Source organism: Bacillus rossius, chromosome 12 (genome assembly GCF_032445375.1).
Source record: "Bacillus rossius redtenbacheri isolate Brsri chromosome 12, Brsri_v3, whole genome shotgun sequence".
Taxonomy (NCBI): domain Eukaryota; kingdom Metazoa; phylum Arthropoda; class Insecta; order Phasmatodea; family Bacillidae; genus Bacillus; species Bacillus rossius.
In genome coordinates, this window is record NC_086339.1 from 28,882,636 (window position 1) to 28,905,621 (window position 22,986).

General features: G+C 40.6%; 1 protein-coding gene across 3 annotated transcripts in view; it reads left to right on the forward strand.

The window, feature by feature from the left end:
• The first annotated feature begins 231 nt into the window (after positions 1-231).
• The window catches only part of LOC134537774 (uncharacterized), a 118,082-nt gene continuing 95,327 nt past the window's right edge, over positions 232-22,986 (forward strand). For all 3 annotated transcript variants that reach the window (XM_063378561.1, XM_063378563.1, XM_063378564.1), the window contains exons 1-2: positions 232-411; positions 18,492-18,622. The gene's annotated coding sequence lies outside the window, so the exon portion shown is untranslated. The remainder of the gene's footprint in view (positions 412-18,491; positions 18,623-22,986) is intronic.

A 22,986-nucleotide genomic window follows, 5' to 3' on the forward strand; every position in this document is an offset into this window, starting at 1 on the left:
TGGAGTTTATTTAGTGCACATGTGATGTGGCGGATGAATAAATGTATATATTACCGGAGAATCGTGTCTTAAGAGGAAAACCACCTGAGCAAAATGCGCGAAGACAAAAAAGCGACGGCGATAAGAGGCGGCGTTGCGCCGCTGATACAGCCGCCGCACGGGCGCGCCCTGTCGATCTGGTTTCTTGGACGGCGCGTCCTTCCGCGCTCTAGTCGCCCTCCCTCCGCTGCGGCTGATACCACTCGCCCGGCCGCGCCGCCAGTTTGCCTCGCCGCTACTCGTGGCTGCCTGGCTGCCTGGCTGCCTGTGTGCGCGCTCCGCAGTGACGCAACTCTTGCTCCGCACGCCCGCGCGCGCCAGACAACACCAGGCACCGAGGCGACGACTCTTCTGCTCCCCCTCCACGCCAAGGTATGTGCTTCAGCCGGCTACGACTGCAGTTCTTTCGTGTGTGTTTGTGTGTGCTTTGTGCGAGTTCTCCTTCCCTCGCGAGGATGCTCTTTGGCGGCCATGTTGCGGCTGCGCGACGGCCGAGCCAGGGCAAGCCAGCAGAGTTTCGACCGTGGTAGCGGGGCGAGATTAAAAAAAAAGATGCAGTGGCCGTCACGTCGCATGCATGCGCCGCCCACCCGTGCCAGATGACGTGGCCTGCAGGGATGGGAAGTGCTCTGTAAAGGCGGTTGTTAGAACACGCTTCGCCCCGTGCTCTATACCCGAGCCCCAAGGCCAGGTCCGGTGACGATTGTAAAATACGTCCGAGGGCATTGCAGGTGTTGTGACGCAGTCTCGAACGCCAGTCCTCCCAACGTCACCTGTGTTGTCGTCCTGCCATATTGATTTTCTGGACGCCCGTTGTGGCTCGTCCAACAGGCGAGGTCTGCTGGCGGCATGTCGCAATTTTAGATACCTAATATAATAATGCTGTGTCAGGTTATCCACCAACCACCCACCATGTTAAGGCCTAGCCTCGAATGGAAGTGCATTAACTAGATAGCTGTATTATTTTAAAGCACAGTCTCAATTTATTCAAAGGGCATTATTGATATTTTACAATTTTTTTTTATTCTGTTGGGGAGAGGAGGCAACTTTAAATGCTCTTGTTAGAGTGAAAGTGAACTGTTTATGTTAATAATCGTGCGATACTTTGGTGTTTTTTTGTAGTTTTATGTACTCCAGCTCAAACAACGTGAATATTTTCAAAGCATGTGGGGTATTTAAAGTTTAAAACCTCTAAAAATATCACTGATTGATGAATTCACAGTCGGTCACGACGATGCTCTACGAAGAGTTGAATGCCATAAACAATAGCTTTAATGAATTTTGTTTGGAAATGAAATACGTGTTTTTTTTAATATTTTGTTTGATATCAATCTCTTCGCGAATCAACACTGAAAATTTTGTTTCGTCCTTTCAGTGTAGTCTATTTTACGTTATTGTTTCGAGTACCGTGTGAGGAAGAGATGCATATGGCACGGAACTGGCAATATAACATTCATTGAGGGCTTGAGAATATATAAGTCTATTAGATAAATAACATATAGGGTGTACTGAAATATTATTAACACGTGTAAAATACTTAAAGAGTGCAAGAATGCATCAAGGACGGCACGGTCTCGGGTAGCCGCCATACTTTCGTCTCTCTCTTATATAATACGTAGTTCGCGGTGAGCACGATAGATGTCGCGGGCATTCATTTCCACAGCGCGTACGGCGCCGCTTGGTTATCCACTCGTCATGAATTATATTATGAACGTCAATAATGGGAAAAGTTCATCGGTAATATTTTTGTTCTTTTTAAAGTAAAATTCTTATTTCGAAATTTGTATAGCTATTTATTTAAATACAAACGCTGTATCCAATACTTTCGATCCTAGTTAAACCATATGTTAATTTAAGTTTCACACATATTCGAAATCATGGCTCGCGCGTATTGACAGGTTTATATTGAAATTGTCATTCATGCATCTCACATGTTTTAGTATATATTTTGGGATGGCACGTTTTTAGTTCTGCTACAGTAGGTAGGTACTGGCATGTGTGTTCAACCATTTGGTAGCTTGCTGATAAGGTTTTACTTTGAAAGACGGATTGTACACCAAAAATATGCAATTCATTAACTAACGTTGGTATATTGTTTACACCATTATCTATAATAAAAAGAAGAAAAAAAACTGCAATAAGGAAGTGTCAAACATTTGACGGGGACTATTTTGAAAGACACTAACCACTCGAGTTCATGACAATCCACCTGCTCTTACTTGTAGATTTTAAATTCCCACCTCACCTTCCCATCTTCGTCCAAAAAAGCTCATCCTTTTTTTGAATTTTTGAAAGTTTTATTTATTTACTTGACCACTCGACTGCATTTCCCACTGTTTGTAGGTTACGCCAACTTTCATAAAATGTTCCTACTCGTTTCGCTTACACAGCCTAGGTAGGTGGGCAGGCAGGCTCTCTTTGCGTCAAAATTCAAACAATTAGAAACTCCTTGAAATGGACGTGATAAACAGAATATTATTGTATCTTTTCACTTATCCAGTCTGACATCACTTCTAAACGGAATCATGCATATTTTTATTTTTGCTTACCGGAATAAGTATAACTTTTTTTTTCAAAAAACAGACTACACCTTTTAAATGTAATTTATACTACACTGTACACATTATAACAGTAAAAAAAGGGGGGTTCTTTTTCAGCATTTAGAATTGATTCAACCGAAAACATGGATCCTCCCCAACATCCCCCCCCCCCCCCTTCTTCCAGAGAAATAAAAAAAGCAACGAAAAGAGGATCTATAAATGTTGCAGCTTCCTGGGTAGGCTGCATACATTATTACTTATTTAGTATTTTGGACAGAGATTTTCCTATACAGTATAGAAAATAATATTGATTAACAATTATTTTTAACAAAGTTTTGTATTTAAAAAAAAATTCTTGCAGATTTGAAGTAAGGCCTATTGTGCAATGGGCTGACAAAATTAAGTGCTTGGGGCATTTTTTAATTTTAGTTTGGTAGGCGAATAAGTTTTGTCATTGCTAGTGTTTTAATTGGGTAGGCCTAAACTAAATATTTTTAAAATTTATTTTATGGTTTTTGGATAACTATATAAGTAATTGCCTACACAAATGCAATCAACAGAGAATTTTAGAATGTTAGAGCATAGATATACAATAACCTGTCTTTAATATGATTCTGCCCTGTTTTGCATAAGAAATCTTTTTGTCAGTTGAATTCCCCCCCCCCCCCCCCCCCTCTCCCTTAAAAAAAATTGCACCATGTCATAAATACTGTGTTTCTGTTTGGTATTGGAATCCTCTACAAAGTTATGTTCAATTTGAATTTTCAAATTCATAATTTTCGACATGCAGGCCAAAATATTTGTTGTGAAAGTGCTTGGTTGTTATATTTTTCAAAGTTAATTCTTAAGCTAGTTTGCTACAAACCTAATTGTTTTTATCTCATTAAATATGTTGTTTGTTAGCCGTTTTTATTTCTCTAGCACACTTTTCCAAACAGTGTGATGCTAGTAGGCCTTTCACCTGCTAATGGGATGGGTGTGGTGTTATGGTTCAGGTAGTGTGGCAAGTGATTTGTGCAGGCTAAATAAGAACTAGCAGAAATCCTATTTTAACTATTACTTAACTATGCCAGATATATTTTCTGTATTTAATATTTAGTGTGTATTTATGTAGTTGTAACTGAAAACAATGAATGTAGGCTTTGTGTTATGAGGGTTTTCGTGAGGTTATGTTGTTGTTTTTGATTAAAATTAGTTTATAGTTAGTACCTACCTATTTTTAAAATTATTTTTGTGAAAATGTAAATGATACACTATTGATATAGTGCATAGCCAATTCTAATGCCAAGTGGCTTATTCTTATCTTTGAATATATATATATATATATATATATATATATATATATATATATATATATATATTCAAAGTTCTTATTGCAGCGATGAGTAGGTATAGGCAGCTAGTAAACTCGAAATGTTTAAGGCATGTTGAAATTGGTAAGGGCCCGTCCTCAACAGTCAAAACCTATGATCGGTACCTGTTCTTTACCTAATGTGAATGAAAATATGTCCGATGTCCGAAACAGCAAATATATACCTCGTTTAGAGTAAAATTTCAATCCGGATTGAACCTGGAGTGGAGTCAACTCGGAGTGAATGTGTAACGAAAATTGACTGAGTAAATGTGTTTATGGTAAATATCACAATCCAGATTGAAATGTAAACAAGATCAAAGTTGGAGTCAACATGTACTGAAAATGTTGTCCTTACCATTTAATTATTATCTGTTATGTTGTTCTTTTGAACCCCGCACTGTCCACTTCTGCCTTCACCAACTCAAATATCTCACCTTTCCTATACCTTTTTCCGTCCAGCAATCTTAAAATATGTTTTTCAATCATTACGTCCAACAATAACTCTACTTCCATCTCTGTCCACACATTCCTCTGCTCTTTTTTTGCCATTTTCACAAATTATGCCTGAAATGCAACGAGACCAATAACAAACAATGCAATATGGCGGCGGCTGGCTCGTGCGTGTTTTCCGGATCCTTCAGTCCAGTCCACCTCAACAAGTGGAGTGGATTATCTCACTTCACTCCAACTTCAGTCCACAACAAAGTTTTTTAAGTAAAATTTCAATTTAGATTCCTCACTCCACTCCAGGGTCAATCCGGATTGAAATTTTACCTTAAACGAGGTAATAGAGTGCCAAATATAATTGTTTTTGTTCACTATTTTTATGCTTTGTTAATGTGTACGCAGCTAAGTTTTGAATATTTAGTTAACTTTTGAAATTTTGTGGGAGGTAAATAATATTTATTAATTCAATAAGGCGGAAGCAAACTCCAATTGTCCATTATTTTCTGTTTACCTTTTGAAACGGGAACCATAAATAGCAATTATCACGAGTGTTCATTCTTCTATGCTACCGAAGGACCCAGATTGGAATAAAAACATTAAGTGGACCAATGTATTCGGACCAGGCAGATTCGGACGATCGCCCACGGCACGCATGACGTCAGAGGGTCACGTGGCCAATCAGTGATCAGTGTCCGTCGGACGCAGATGAGGACATTGCAATTGTAGACGGGCCTTAAATCACCCAACGATAAAGAACAGAAATATTTGAAAAGTTATATACAGTGGCCTATGGGGAAGAACCATCCCAGCATTTTTCTCTAGTGATTTCGAGACACCGTGGAAAACCAAAATCAGGATTGTCGGGCAGGGACTCGATCCCAGCTCTTTTGAAGTGGGGGTTTAGTGCCACGTCGCTCCACAATTCAGCATTTAGAGTTGCGTGATAATCTTTGTTTACAGCTGGGTAAAAACTATCTAATACAATCTCTTAGCGAAAAAATAACTTTAACTTGGCAAAGGAGGTCCGCCTTATTAGTGGTGTATCCACAAAGCAAGGAAGATAGAGTCGCAACTCAATGCTATAACTAACACTCATAATTTATTTGGAAATCAACGAACTGTATATATGTAACATAACCTAAAAGGTGTTAACTTTTCGAAAAAAAATGTTGGCTAACTTGATTTTTTTTTTTTTTTTTTTTTTCGTTATTCGTTGCTGGGAATATTTACCATAAATGTTTCAGATTATCAGTTTTCCAATACGGAACAACCAAAACACTATGTTAAATTGCTTTATCTTTTGTTACAAAATCTAAAAACTGCAAAGCCGAAAAGAATGTGTTTTGAAAACCAAAACCTCCGTTTCAGTTTTTAAAAAATACACACGTGCAAACGTGTCTGCACATGTGCACATGGCAGCCAAGCTTATTTCATTTGCTACCAAGATAATTCAACATTGTCAAACATTTTTCCAAATTATAATATTTTGCCATTATACTCAATACGCCACTCCGTTAATACACCATGTCATGTATTCTGAACTAAGAATGTTTGTAAAATTACCTTTTTTTTTATTTGAGTTATTATATTTTAAGAAATTTCAAATTTTTCTTTATATTTAATACTTAATTTTTGATGTTAACATTTCTCAACCGTACATAATCGGACTGTGGGCTCGAAAGCACTCAGTCCGAATTGCCGCGTGTGGGAACAGCGTCTTGCCAGTCCAAACTGTCAGTTCAAAGAATGCCGTGGTAAACATATTTGTTTTTTATACTCTTTAGTTGTTTTACTATTTATTCTTTTTTTTCAAACTAAAAGTTCAACTGCAATTTGAATAATCGAAAGGTTTTTTTTTTTTTTTTTTTTCCCATATTCTACGATGAAACGATAGGTACATCCAACAGCAACAGAAGCCACAAGACTGATTGTGTGAGGGGAAGACTTCAGTTCAGTCCAAACTGTCAGTTCGGACTGTACGGTACTGAGCTCCTGGACTGGTCTTCAGTTTTCAATTTAGTTCGGTGTTTCCTGTTTTCATAGTGTGTTACATTTCACGTTTGTACAATATTACTGCAAGCGCATTGTTTCTTGCTACAGAGCAACTTAGTGGAGCTCGTTTCAATATAATTGCACATACTGTATATTAATTTTTCTTTGGTATTCTCGTTAAAGTACTTGATAAACCTTAAAAATCGCTAATCTCACACTCCGTTCTGCCGATCGTGAAGTTTTTTTTTTAATCCTTTAGGCTTGTGTCACACGATGCGTTACTGCCGCTGGGGCTAAAACGTTCACAGCGGTTTTTTTTTTTTTTTTTTTTTTTTGCTGAATTAACAATCGATCGCTATTTTTAGAATGTACAATGCAGGTCTCTCGAGAATGCATAATTGATGTACAAGAAATCACGCAGGAGGAACTGTAAGTCGCTCCGGTTCAACCGCACAGTGTGACACCCGCCCCTGAGACAAAACCGGCCACTGGAATGTGTTTCTGCTTTCAGAACCGATCCGTCACCTCGACGCTTGCTCGCGAGCGGCTCTTGTTAAGTTTCAGTTGTTTCCGGCGGCTCTTGCGGTCGTAACTGGTTTTTGTGGTGCTTGCCACAATAGCGCACTGTCGCGTGTGGGAGACCAGCGCGCTTTCCGTGACCCTTCAACCGGCACGCGCTGCGCCTTTTTCCGCTCTCTCACCTCTTCACTCCCGACGTCTGCGGGGTCGTCAGGAACGGCAACACTTGGCACAGACCAGGGATGTTCGGACATACAGGGAAGTGATTTCTGGAACACACTAGAACACGGTAATTAATTCAATGTAAGTCGTGTTTAACTGGCCCCCGGGATTCGAACGTGCGTCAAACGCACTCTATTTTTACTTTCGTATCTCTCGGAATCAACGTCTGCGCTCGTTCCTCTGTCTATCCGTGTTCGCTATGCAGTGGCGTAGCCAGGATTTGTGTATGGGGGGTGTTAAGAAGAATGCCCCCCCCCCCCCCCAACCCGTATTAAAGCGGTGGGTCCGGGGGCCCTCCCCCGGGAAATTTTGGATTTTAAGGTGTAAAATAGTGCTATTTTAGCAGTTTTCGGTACTTAAATTTAAATATTGCAATGGTAAAAATTTAATAATTTTAATATGAAATTTGTTTGAGTGATGAATAAGAAATTAATTAAAGATTTGGGGCTAAGGGGGGGGGGGGTTGAACCCCTAACCCCCCCCCCCCCTGGCTACGCCCCTGTCGCTATGGAGTCCGAGTTCACTATATAGTTCGAGTTCTTTCAAGTCCGATTTCACTGCAGTTTGAATTCACTCTAGGTCGAGTTCACAGCAGGTCGAATTCATTGCGGTTTTTTTTGGTTCACTGCAGTTTTTTTTAGTTCACTGCTTTTTTTTTTAGTTTACTGTAGTTTTTAGTTATCTTCATTTTGAGTTATCTTCATTTTGAGTTATCTTCAGTTCGAGTTATCTGCAGTTCCGAGTTGGCTCCAGCCCGAGTTCACTCCAGAATGGGTTGAAAACCTGTCTGAAATATTACCGTTACCGTAAGTGAGGGATCGCAGCTGGCGGGCTCGCTACAGTCAGGTGCATCGCGGCGCGAGATAAGATAGCCTCTGAGGCCGCGCAGGGGCGGGGGGTCCCCACGCCACCGCGTTCAGCCCCAGGCGCCCCTGGCTCGCGTAGTCCCGTTATCAGCAGATACAGTCCGAGTCACGTACCAACGTTGTCGTCTCGAGTTCGACAGTTCTCGCTATAAGTGCATCCTGCAACTGATGTTCTGTCAACAGTGATTTGCAAACATACTTCGTTATGATGCTTCGTAAACAAACACGATACGCTGCTTCGCAAGTGACGGTTGGGAAATGAGTAGTACTACTCGAACCTACTTCTTTTGAATTGTGAGAAGTTACACGACAAAGATTATACTGCCTGGAATCACCGGATTTCGAGGCTGTTTCGTTGTCTTATTATGTTACATTTCTTTAAAATTGCAAATTGATATTTAATTAATGTTAGTTATAACTTAAATATTTTTATTTAAAAAAACTTATTGCAAAAAAAGGTTAGTAAAGAAACTTAATAAAAAAGTTTTTTTTTTGTAAATTTACAACACATATCTCAGAGCTACACAGAAAACACACATGCATAGAGACAGAGAGATGGACAGGGAGATATAGAAAGATAGTACAAAAAGAGAGATATAGAGAGAAATAGAAAGACCTAGAGGTAGATATATAGAGAGATAGAGTGTATATATATAGGTAGAAAAATATATGCAGATATATATATATATATATATATATATATATATAAATAGAGGTATATGGATGTCTAAAGAGAGGGAGATACTATATATAGGGAGATATACATACAGAGCGAGGGAGAGAGATTTCAAGAGAGGGAATTAAACGAAATTATGAAAAGATTTTAAGAGATTTCAGTTAAGGCGGTAATGCTATTTTGGATTATGCAAAATACAACACCTGGAACTACGAATGTTGAGAATGATAATGTAACAGTCCAAACTCCTTGTTGTTAGCACGAGTATTTGTGAATACACAAATTCTAATAATATTTATATTAATATATTAATTTATATTTCAAAATTCCCCCCCCCAAAAAAAATCATATATCCGCCACTGTTTACATGCTCATGGCTACATGCATCCATGTGCATGTAACCATGCCACATGGTTACATGCACATGGTTACATGCCACAGGCGATACACTGTGGGTGTGGAATTTTTTTTTCCACAAATACAGCTTGATTACCAAAATTACGCATTCTCCAGAAATCCTTTCCCCTCCTCTCCCCCGTTATTTTTTTCCACCATTTGCCCAACATCCACGCGTGAGCGGTGATGAATCAGCACGGGAGAGAAATCAATATAGCTGCAGGAATGGAGATAACTCGCAGCCTCTGACGTGCGATGAGCCATAACGACGGGCGTGTGGCGGCAGTTTGCGTCGAGTGTAACAAAAGGCGTTGTGTCGCCCCGGTGCGCCAAGACGGCAAGTTATCTCAGGAGATCCTGTGCACTCTTAAGGCCCCCGCCTACCCGGGAACACATAAGGTGCGCAGAGCTTCAGGAAAAACAACGCGATTTCAAAACTACTCAAGATGTCCGAGTGGTGTCTGTTTACGAAAAGCATTTAAGAGTTCGCTGAAGGCCGAAAAGTACTTATGATTTCGGATTAAGTTTTTGAACAGGATTTTTAGAAGAGTTAAAATGGCTAAAAACGCATGTTTTCAGAGTAATTTTTTAGGCGTAAAACAACCGGTACAGATTCTCGAAAGCACTTAAGGGACTTGCATTACACCTTTACCTTCATTTCTCCGCTATATAATGTTACGGTCACCGCTCAGATTTCACACTTGCCCTGTGCACGACGAGAAGACTGCGCGACAGTCCAGAGGCGACACCACGCCAGAAGCACCAGCGAGCGTCGCGTTCATCATCCCGCCTCAATAACACACATACAAACCTGACGAGGCGGGCCTTGGATTTACGAACAAGCACTGGTTACAAACTATCGAGGAATATTGGTAAATTCACGGGTTCTGCAGTGGTTGGATATAGGATATATTTTCTGGTGGGAAAACGGTTTTAAAAAAAATAATAATTAAAATTTGAACACGTGTATCGAAAAAAAAAAATTACGTCACTATTGACACTAACGGACTGACATTATGGGCACACAAGTAGGCGTAGACGACACGGCTTCGCTTACAGTTGAAATTGTAGTTGTTGCTAAGCTTGAATCACCGCAAGTAACATATTGCCTTCACTTATATTTTGCAAATATTTTTTTCCAAACATCGGGTAAGGGGTGAGATATAAATTCACCCCTCCCCAGGCCCTGATTCCAGCTAGCTAGCGCTCTGGGCAGATAATTTTTACTAACCCCCCTTCCTTTTCCGGTTCCCCCACAAAAAACATAAAAATTTACAATTTCAAGCAATTATCAGTTTTAAATCAATACATTATGCAACTACTTAAAACACGGGTTTTTTCAAATACATTGGTTCTTTGTCTCGTTTTCGTATTTAAATTTAATAAATGGTTGTGGCATTTTTTTTACGGCTGTTATAGCTACAGTAATAAAATATTAGCTATGTAGTGTACTGTACATTGTGTTAATGAGTTTTAAGGCCTAGTATTTTAAAGCGAACTGAAATAGTATAAACTACCAATTCCTCTTTGACACGTATTTTGAATATCTGGTCAGTACTGTTCCTTAAAAAAACTTATATTTCACGTCCCTCAAATTTCTCTGTCATTCTATTTTTTTTTTTTTCGCATCTCAAATCCTTCCGCCCTCTCAAAAACTGGCCCGTTTAAATCGCACCCCCTCTTTTTTTTTTCTCTACGTCCGCCACTAAACTGTACCTACAAGAAGTGAAAGAAGAAAAAAACGTATACAACTCTTCCTTCCCTGTTTGCAAAAAGACACAATTGGAACTCAGGAGAATCCTTTGTTTATTTGAGGTACGTTCCTTCATTAAAAAGAAAGTAACTACCAACAGCGTGCTAGTGTGCTAGCTTTCGTGGCCGATGGTGCCGTATGTTTTGTGGGATTTGTTAGTAAGTAGCCCGGTGGCTGCTTTAAGGGGCCCGCCTCGTCAGGGGTGTATGTGTGTTAGTGAGGTGGGATGATGAGTATGACGCTCGCTGGTGCTTCTAGTGCGGTGTCGCCTCTGAGTGCAAGGCCCTGAACTCAGGCACAGTCTCCTCGTCGTGCATAGGGCAACTGCATGGTCCCCGCAAGGGTGGGGCTGGGTGGACTCCTAGGTCCAGGGCCCGGGCCCAGCTCTGTTCATTGTTAAACGTTTAACTATTATAATTTAGCAACTGGGAATGGATTGGCCAGGATTTTTTTTTTTACGATGTAATTGATGATTTTAGCCAGAAGAAAGCTCGAAAAACTGTTATTAAGTAAAGTAGTCTTATTTGGCAGCCAGTGTTTGTGATTTACATAGATTCTAATTTTATTTTTCTGTAACTATTTTCATTTTTATCAAAGTGTGTGAAAGCAAAATAATTTTATAAATAAAGCTTAGTTTGGATTTATAAAAAAATAGTAATCATAATTATACCCTGTATTTTCAGGTTAAATAACATTCTAAAGAGAGTATAGGTAAGAAATAACCATGCAATTATAATGAAGCACGTGACTGTAAAATTGGGGGGGGGGGGGAGGGAAGGGGGGTTGTCTCCGATCCTGGGTCCAGGTCCCGTAGTCGAATATGAGGGTCATGGGGCAACTGTGAGGTCTGAGCGGTAGCCATAACATTAGATCACGAAGAAATTAGGATAAAGGCGAGTGTTTATTAAGACTCTTTACCGGGTATTTCATGTCCAAATATTATTCTGAAAACTTACATTTCAGTCATTTTCAATATTCAAAAAATAAAGTTTAAAGACGAAATACGGAAACAAAACTACCCATCCGCTTTGAGCGCATTCATAACTGCTTTGCGTAAACAGACACCACTCGGATATCTTGAGCAGTTTTCAAATCGCGTGGTTTCTTCTGATGCTCTGCATACCGTATGTGTACCTGGGTAGGCGGGACCCTTAATTAATGTTTTGGTTTTTTGACGTGTGCAATTTTTCAGGTGAAAGTTTGGAATACACCGGCGGAACACCAAGAAGGAATTGTGCTAGATAAACGAACTTCGGGAGGCGTGTTTGCACATGTGAAAGATGACGCCTGTTCAAATTTGCGTGCTAGTCGATGAAGAGTGGTGCTAGTAACGCCACTATGATCTTGCAAAGCAAGTTTGCTTTAAATACGCCTTGTACACTAAGATAGCGTTAGTTATTTTACGGTGTTGACGTGAGGTAGGCGTGAGTCAAACATGCCTTTCAGGAAACGAAGAAGGCAGTACCCGCAGCTTACTGAGTTTGAATGAGGCCGTGTAATAGGGCTACGAGAAAGTGGATGTTCTTTCCGCGATATTGCTGAAATACTTGGCAGAGATTTATCCACTGTGCATCGGTGTTGTCAACAGTGGTCACGGTAAAGCACTGCCTCAAGAAGACCAGAGACACAGGCCACTACGAAGAGGGAAGACCGCCGTATTCTCCGCATGGCTGTGGTGATCATACTCCATCTGCAGTGGGCATTTGAGCTTCAGTTGGTACCAGATGACAGCTCCGAGCCAGACGTCCTGTAGCGTTCATGCCACTAGCACCTAGTCATTGTCATCGGCGACTTGAGGTGTGTCAAGTTAGAGCTCATTAGAGGGTGGAGTGGAGAACTGATGTGTTCTCAGATGAGAGCCGTGTCTGTCTTGGTGCCAGCGATGGCCATAAGTTGGTAAGAGTGTGTCCAGATGAGCGCTTAGAACCAAGCTGTCCGCAGCTTCGACACACTGGATCTACACCAGGAGTTAAGATCTGGGGTCGATTTCCTTTAACTGCAGGAACACTCTCGTAATTATCCCAATAACATTGACAGCGGCGTCGTACGTCAGACTGGTGATCGGATCAGTTGTGCTGCTACTCAAGGGGGTGTTTTCCAAATGATAACTCTGGTTCTCATACCACTGCTGTCACCCATTGTGCTCTACAGAGTGTCGACCAGTTGCCTTGGTCTGCGAGATCACCAGACATTTCGCCCGTTGAGCACGCATGGGACATTATGGGAAAAAAACAATCCATAGTCATCCAATACCAGCATTAACCGTTGCTGATTTGACTGACCAAGTGCAACAGGCGTGGAACTCCATCCCACAAAATGACTTACGGCACCTGTACGACACAATGCATGAATTTTTGCATGCTTGCATTCAAAATCGTTGCGACTATAGCAGTTATTAATGTTTCACCATGTCACATGTCTTCCCCCGCATACTTGAACCTATGACCTGAAAATTTTAATCAAATAAATATGTTGTCTAGACAGTTGCTTAGCCTAAATTGCATTCGTCTAAACTAATGTCTTCTTGGTGTAGGAATTTAATTTACCGCCAGTGTATGAGTGTGTGATGAGGACCAGGTGCGGGAAGACACAAACAAGAGGCATCTGGACTGGACGATGGAAGACATTTTGGGAAGGAAACAATTTAGCGGCAGATTTGGCCCAACATTTTTCTGGAAGAATATGAAGTCCAGACACGCAAAAGTATTGGAAGTAAAGAAGTTTTGGGTGGTGGTAAACCGTTTGTTACCTCGGTCTTTGCGAGTCGTTCACTTCTGATCTGTGCTCGTTCCGCTCCACAGCGTTTGGACTCGGGGGGTGTCTCAACCATTCGGAACGTCGTTGGTTAGGTGATGTTGTAGCCATGATTTCAGGTTGTTTGCTCGACATGTGTCGTTGTTGCTGGGTAGACGTCGGGGGGGGGGGGGGGGGGGGGGCAACTGGCGTAGCGCGCATGGCCGCCATCGGGAGAGGTCTGGAAGCCTCGATGGCCGCGGCGCGCCGGGTGGCGGGTGTCTGCGACGGCCCTCCCCGGGTGACCTTCCAGCTGCGAGAGCGACTTCACACGCCTGGCCTTAATTCGCCAGACGTCTGGCTGGCCTTGTCCGAGCGCCGGCCGCCGCCCCGGGGCTCGTGTCCTCTCTCCTCTTGGTCGCTGGTCCTCGCGCTGAGTCGTTGCTCTTTCCGAGTCCTTTGCCGATGCAGCCTTCGCCTGCCCGTGCACTCAAACCAGGGACGTCGGAACGTTTTCATGAGTTGGGGGGGGGGGGGGGGGGCGAAAAGATGTATCACACTTACCTCAGTCTTAGAGTGCCCTCCCCCGGAAAAAATTTGGAATTTTAGATACAAAATTGTGCTATTTAATGAGTTTCCGAACCAAAATATTAAATATACCATTCCAAGAATTTGATGACGTAGTATGTATTAAATACTACTCTGACAGTAGATGTAGTACAATTTAAATAAAATACCATCTAGGAATTTGCAATCATTTTACAGTATATTGACAATCATAAATTTGATTTTCTAATCAATGTGATCACCAATGTAACGTTTGTAACTACTGGTTGAGAAAAATACTACTAGGACCAAACATTTATTCTGGGAAAAGGAGGGGGGCGAAATGCTACTCTCGCTTACCTTAACCCCCCCCCCCCCCCCAATGCATAACAGCAAGGGGGGCGACTCGCCCCTGCTGCCCCCCTGTTCCGACGTCCCTGACTCAAACAGCGTGCAGAGCTTCAGGAGATAAAAAAACTTCGAAAACTGCTCAACGCATCAGAGTGGTGTCCGTTTATGAAAAGCATTTTAAGAATACGCCGAGGACATGGATGATCAGTTCTGACTATATTTCGTATTTCCGCACAAATCATATTTATTTGATGTTTATTCAAATGACAATGTTATATTTGTTGTTTAAAACAACAAAATATCACATAATTTGGTGTTATTAGCCATTCTAAATTTAGTACACCAGTCTTTCATATGAACATGCTGTGCTATATTTAGTACACAAGCCCAATAAGTTTTGTAGACAAATAAACATTTTTTAGCATTAATACACAATGTTTTAATGTTTCTAAAACAATTGATAATTATACAGTATGAAAGTCTTGAAAACATTTAACATGAACACCAACATTACATTTCACACATCGTGTAGTTGTTCTCATGTATTACAGTCTGCAGCGTGTTTGCTTTTCTTGAGGGACTACCCAGTGGTATTTCCTATCAAATCCTGAATCTTCATGTTCAGACCTGGAAGGCATCCCTCGTGACTCTGTTGGTTTGGCATTCTCAAGAATGGAATCAGCCAACCTCCTTCGGAATGCCAAATGATCATATGCACCATTGGCATGTTGATGTATCTGCCTGGCATTTTGCTCAGCTGCGTCAACGCAGTGAGTGTTCAGGCTGAAATGCCATTTTTTTTCCCCTCGCATTGAAATTCTGTACAGACTGTTATTCTGATCAGCTCTGTCAAAACCACCCATTTTTTTTTTAAATTGTAAACATGTATGTTGTGGGGTTGATTGACACGGATTCTTTTCTCTTTGGAAATACCTCCTAACTTCGTGAACAGGGTTGGCTGCAAGAGAATTTGAGGCAACTGTTATAACTCTATTGTCATTCCATTTAGTTACAATAATACCGTCACTTCTTTCCATTTTATTTTGACTGTTCCTCGGGGTGTTTTCTTTAAGATGCTAGAGTATAATAGGACAGTTCCCAACTCTATTTTCTCTTATTGTGCCAGTACCCAGTAGCACAAATATTTCTCTTACATAGTTCTGATAGTAAAGGAATTGAGGTAGAAAAAGGTTGTAACTGAATATGTGAAACTTGTACTGTCCTGGGGTTCTCAACACATCAACATACCCAAGAACAACCCTAGCTCACAAGCCCATATGTTTGTATTCTAAAGATGCATTCGATTTAGCACCTTGGTAAGGATCCATATGCACAATGTAACCTATGTCTTAGTAACTCCTATCTAAAGCTTATACCCAAGTCTATTATTAGTTTGCCTTTTATAAACTGTTTGCATCCGTGCTTCCCAAAATATGGCACCATTGTTTCATCAACACCGTGATTTTCAGAATGTGGTGCATTTTTTTTTTTTTTTTTTTACAAAACTGTTGTTGAGTTCTGAAAAAACTGAACGAAATAGAGCATACTTGTCGCTTTTACCAATCTTGTCATTGTCATAAACATGATTTATTTTCCTTTGTAAATTTAAATCGGTCTCTTGTCAATGCACTTGTTACTAGTTTATTGTACATGGCCCAACTAGTTTCATAACATACTCTGCTGAGGAAGATCATCCATCATAACCTCTCAACAATAGCACTGAAATAAAACACCTCATTTCGTTCTCAGTTATGTCACCTAATAAATTTGTTTTAGCTGCATACTGATTGGAATACTTCACCGTCAAAGCTATCAAATCTTAATCAAAAAAACACGATAATTGTTGTTCAGGGGTTAGCATTACAGGCCATTCCGTATTATCATGGCAAATATCTCCGACCTGACCAATGATAGTTTTTGTTAGACGTCAAAACGTCTTTGTTTTTGCATTCTGAAACTTTATTTGTCAATACTTCAACATCTGCTAGCAACTGACTTCCAGGAAGATTATCAATAATTGGATTTTAGATGTAAGCTTGCATATTTGATAGGGTATAAGATGTCTAGCGTAGCTATATACATTTTATGCATGTTCATATTTATAACAGATACATGCCTAGAATATTAATACCAAGCATAATATATATATGTATATATATCGTCTAAATGTAGCATTCACTGAGCTGGATTTTCAAGACTTCGCTTGGTTTTCCCTATGTGTTCCTGATTACACCTGACAAGACTGATGTTGGTGTATTCCATGTACTGTCTGATTATTTCTGAGAAAACAGTTTCTGCGTGAATTTTTTCTTCATAATGAAACATGTAATAGTATTCAAAGTTATGTTTAATTGGTGAATTCCTGTTACTAAATCAGCACTTAAAATATTTTAATCAGGTGGAATTCAGACAAAATAAGATTCAATTCTTAGACGATTACTATGCCTTGGGACAGATGTGAAACACTATCATGCGATACGAACTTCCTTCTCCTTGGTGTCTAGCAAAGCCCTCCTTCTCTTGCGATCGTGAGTGAGCATCCTGAATCCCACATAAAAAATAATATTTACCTCAACACGCTACATGGCGACATGTTGGCAAGAATAGGAACTAGTTGCGACAAGTTTCTTGTATGAATTCAATTAACTCTCGCTGACGAAATATTAAAATTTCTATTTAAGTAAATGTTCCAATTTAAAACTCCCATTTTGCATGTGGTAGTAATTGCAGAAGCTAATATGAATTTCGGTTCGATGAATGTAACATTATCGAAGGGACACAGATGTAATTTCTGCAGCAAGGAGTTTACCTTCAGAAAAATAACTGAACATCATGAGAGGACCGAGTGTATTTTGGGTCCTTACCGAAAACCATTTAGTTGCAGTCAGTGTCAGAAATCATTTGGTCGAAGATATCTCGTAAGATCTGTACAACTAAGCTGAATAAAGAAAACGTTGATGGGTCTACAACACCGAGGAAGTGGAATGAAGTCAAATATTAGATGTCGACTATAATGATCACGAAGTATGTATGTGAAAATGCTAATGCTAAAAATACTATTATAAATTTCGCAAATTATTTAAAATTGCAAATTAACGAAGAAAGTAGCTTCTTCGTGGAAAATTAAAAGATGTTTACACCAAATTATAGTCGCCTCCATGAAATTGTGAACAATAGAGAATGACCTGAAGCGCTGAAGCTGACAAGATTGAAGATTGTTTTGAAACACCTGGAGCTGACATGATAGAAGACTGTGATGAAGAACTGAGATGGAAACGATGTGTTAAAATAAAATATTCTGATCAAGTTTATAAATCATACTCTATGGTTCTTTACCAGCGCCTCTGTCTACGTTCATCATAGCCATGTGGTTCTTTTCCAGTGCATGTCTCTACTTCCATCATTGCTCTAGAGTTAATGTCCAGTGACAGTGTAACGCCCATTATTGCTCTGTGATTTTTATATGTGGTGGTGTGTCTACGTAATTAATAGCTCTATGGTTCTTTTCCAGCGCCACCGTATTCATTCATCATAGCTTTGTGGCTTCTTTTTTTTTTAGCGCTTGTGTCTATGTCCATCATTGCTATATGGTTATTTTCCAGCGCTTGTGTCTACGTCCATCATTGCTATGTGATTATTTTACAGCGCTTGTGTCTATGTCCATCATTGCTATATGGTTATTTTCCAGCGCTTGTGTCTACGTCCATCATTGCTATATGGTTATTTTACAGCGCTTGTGTCTATGTCCATCATTGCTATATGGTTATTTTCCAGCACTTGTGTCTACGTCCATCATTGCTATGTGGTTATTTTACAGCGCTTGTGTCTATGTCCATCATTGCTATATGGTTATTTTCCAGCGCTTGTGTCTACGTCCATCATTGCTATATGGTTATTTTCTAGCGCCTGTGCACGTCCATCATAGCCATATGGTTTTTTTCCAGCACACGTCTCCACTTCCATCATTGCTATACAGTGTCTACACCCATTATTGCTCTGTGGTTTTTATACGTGGTGGTGTGTCTACGTAAATCACAGCTCCATGGTTATTTTCCAGCGCCTGCCACGTGCTCTCGTTGGTGCAGCCGAGGAGGAGGAAGACCTCGCCTGCAGACAGCCGACCGTCGCTGTAGCGGGGCCTCGCCGGCAGATGGCGACCTCGGTCGCCTCGCCGGACGGATGCTGGAGGTACGGCACTGCGCCTGCGCGGCAGGAAGGGGTTCTCCCTCCCCCCCTTCTTCTTGTTCTTCTTCTTCCTTCCCACAAGCCCGTGGGGTTTGTTCTGTTGCCTCCTGCCACTCCTGCCACCGGCCGCCCACACCACCGCCCGCCTTCTTGCAGTCGTCCACACATCTGCTGCTCGCCTGTTGTGCGTAGGGCCAGGCGGTTAGCTCGCTGCTCGCTCGTTTCAGTGATCTGGGAATGATAACAAAGAAAACATGAATTTGGGGGGGAGTCATTTACTTTTACAATTTTATATATAGTGCTTGATTTGTAGCTTACGTAAACCAACAAACAATTTAGTTTAGTTGCGATCATCCATACGTGTGGAAACCTACCCACCTGGGGGGGGGGGGGGGGTTGACAACGGATATCAGTTCGAGTACATCGCACATTTTACTTAAACTAGCTTTTACTTTTACAACAACAACAAAAAAAAAAAAAGAGGATTCCCGAACGCTGATTATTCGAGCGTGTGACTCCATGTTAGTGTGTGTGCTTTGTGGGCCTTTTTTGTTTTAAATTTTATTTTTGCCTCCCCCCCCCTTCTCTTTTACAAACAATAAACGCTTTATTTCTACCTATTTAGCTCTCCTGTTTTTGCGTAAATCGAATTGCTTATGTTCAACACTGCAGAGCTTCGATGTTTACATTTTTACTTAATTTCCTTTAGGCTCTAATTGAGGATAATCTATCTTATTTCTTCGTGTAAAATGTACCTACATAGGGGTGGAGACTTAGTGTTATTAATAATGTAGTGCATTTTTATTACGTACTGTAAAACTTGTGATTTATTTCTTTCTACGATTATTTTAGTTTACCAAATATATTCAAAAGTAGTTTTACTATCTTTAAGTTTCATTTTGCATACCATTACATTTGTTACGCCCCCTAATGTTTACAAAAAAGGACTATACAAGGGTTTAGATTGCTACACGTGGGTCAGCCATCTTGAAGACTTCCTCTCGTGGGTATAGCAGAAAAATAGAACACGTTCTATTACGGTTTTGGCTAAGACTTCGGGTATGAAAACTTTTATACCCAGAGCAGCGCCCTTGGAAGGGTGCTGAAATGTTACCTGCGCGAGAGCAGGCATCCTAACAGGAAATAGGTATGAAAACTGCTAAGGAAATGAGTATCGTGTGGGGCTGGCTTTAGTGAGCTGACCTTGAACTAAGTGTGAAGTTTCACGTGTAACGCCCGAGGCAGTCACTAATTGCGTTAATTAATTTCATTATCTCTGTTTCCACGGCTGGGCAATGCCTAACTGTAACGTTACTTCTTAAAACCATTTTTTTTTAAATGTTTATTTATAAAGAATTACATATTTAAAAAATATTACTAAAAATCCTACATTTCGTGTGTGGCCGAGATTTGAAATATTAAACTTGTCAATTCAAACAGGTATAAGGTGGTTGAATTCTGCGTAGTTGTTGACAGGAAAGACTGTCCGCGGTCCATCCCGAAGTGTTGAGACTAGTGATCGGTCAAATCACAATTTTCTCCTGTCCGTATCTCGAATTCGAATCCCAAAGAGTATATACCTCTCGAATCCGAATCTAGGTCTCAAGGGTCGAATATAAAATAATGTGCAAGAAATGAAAAATACTTATTTAGATACTAATGTACTGTAACATTGAACCCTTCAAATGTTTGTTTCACAAACTTAAGTTTTCAGAATCAATACATACTGTATTGTCATTTTATTTATAATTTTACATCCTGGGGAATGGTAACAGGATAGTGTGAAAAACTAAAAATAAAAAAATACACGCTTTTATCAGTTACACACTAAAAAGTTGAAGAGTATACCACTATCCACCTCCTGGCTCCCTCGTAAGATCAGTTCGATGGTACCAAATCACTGTATTGTCATCCGGATTACATATAGGGCTACTTTCAAAGTTGGAAATCGATACGACAGTTATAAGATTTGTTTATATAGTTAGTTAGTAGGTTACAAGTGAAGCTAATATAAGCGTGTTAAAAATCTTGACCTAGTTACACGTTATCAGAGTTCAATTTGGTATTATACTTTATTTCCTGTAATAATTTTCTTCGAATTTTTTTCCTCGAATATCGAAGCCTTCGAACACTAAGGGCCTGTATTAACCACCTCCGGATAAAGCTCTAAATAAAATTTATTTCTTGAATAGCGTCCACGAACGTATTACGACCTTTAAATAGTGATATTCGGGCGCCTATTCGCTGAATGAACTATTCGGTGGTAGGACGAGCCAATAAGCCCTTACTCAGCGAATAAGCACTTCGAAGGCATCGGGCCGATCAGTTGTGCTACTGAAATCAAATACGGCTGGAAGGAGACAGATGATTGTTGATAGTGATTCTGATTATGAGTTTTTGGAGATTTTGCTTGCTAGAACAAGAATTGCGAAAACAATTAGATACCGTCCAGATAACTATGAAGAGTGGAGCGACGATGAATTTGTTATGCGCTTCAGAATCTCCAGACATTCAGCACATGGTTGCTTGAAGAAATTAATGACAATATTGTGTTTAATACCAATAGGGAAAATTTGTATGCATTAGTTTATTTACCTTTAATTTTCTTTGTCATAAAATTTACAGATCAAACCAAACCAAAATTTTCCTTATTGTTTAGTGTGTTCAATTTTTTTTTTGGGGGGGGGGGGGGGGGGTGTTGAAGGGGGTGTTTACTTTTTGGCCATTTTTTAAGACCGTGTCGCAATTCAAGAGTGTATGCACTCTCACTGGCCACTCTCCCTCTCAGGATTGTATACTCTCGGTTGGGACTGGAGAAATTACCCTCTGTGACATCAAGAGTGGGCGAGAGACTCTTTGGGCGACTTGTGACACGGCCTTATACTTCATTCGAAAATAATCCTTTAGGGTTAAAATATTTCCCTAATCCGAACTGCAAATCTGTGATGCAAAACAAATTTAGGACAAGGATTGTTTGTCTATTTTAAACTATTATGTAAATGTAAAAAAAGGTTACTTAAAAATACGTTACGCAATGTTTTATGTTGCCTGGCAGGTTAAGAAAAAATACGTGATTTAGAACCAAATCTGTCTTCTTGTTTTCAATTATATTTTCGAACGTGCGCACGAATTGAACTAACTTCGTGCATTCTTCTTTACTGTAATTAGAGGAGCGCACACGTTTCGCTACTTTTAGTTCAGCCATATCTAGCCTCACAAAGCGCAAATATGTATTGAATAATATAGTGAAGATGATAGCAGAAAAGTAAAGAAAACAAAATATCGTCGGAATAACCAAAACTGGCAACACTACAACATTATTTTTCACTATCTTAGCAGGGTTTTTAATACCAACGCTTAAAAAAAATACACTAGAGGTGTCGAAATCATCAGATAAATTGCGAATAGCTATTTGGTCACTATTCGGGGATTGTAATACACGAGGACGAAGATATTCAGCGAATAGCTTATTCAGTGTGTAGCTATTCACGGCTTTTATCCAGAGTTGGTAATACAGGCCCTAAAGGATGTGGTGGTATTCGAGGATTGGACTGGTTTGAGACGCGCGCTAGTTCCGTCACCTCCAGCGGGAGGCGTCTGTGCACAGCCGAGGTCGGCACGCAGAGGGTCCTCGCTGGTTCGTGGCCGACGACGCCTGGCGCTCGTGTGTGGCGGGAGGTCGTCAGTTCGGCTCCCATCGACCCCCTTTATCGGGCTCAGATCCGCGACGAAAAGCCTAAGATGTCCATCAAGTTCTGTCCCTGCCCGAACACGCCCGAATATTCATTCACCTTCGGCCAACCTCGGGATTTGTTTTATTTTTGCGCAGGAAAAATGAATTCAAATATTAAAAGTGGTCGGTTAGGTTAGCTACATTAAAACACTTTAAAACACAATGGACAGTTAGTTAGGTTAGTATATCTACATTAAAATAAACAGAGGAATATAAATATATATAAATACACCCGAGGTTGGCCGAAGGTGAATATTCGGGCGTGTTCGGGCAGGGACAGAACTTGATGTACATCTCAGGCTTCCCATCCACGAGCGCCGAGTCCGCACGCCCATGTGGTTCGGAGCTTCGCCGCAACCTCGGAGGTCCCGTCGGCCCAAGCTCCGGTCTACATGCGGTGCGACTTGGAATGCCGTCGGACCAGACACCTCAAGTCGGACTGCACGCATCACGCGGGCGCGAAACGTTGACGCGACGGAACTTCTTAACTGTGGTAGGAGGGGAGGCCTAAGATGTACATCAAGTTCTGTCCCTGCCCGATTACACCCGAACAATTCACCTTCGGCCAACCTCGGGTTTATTTATATATATATTTATATTACTCTGTTTATTTTAATGTAGCTATACTAACCTA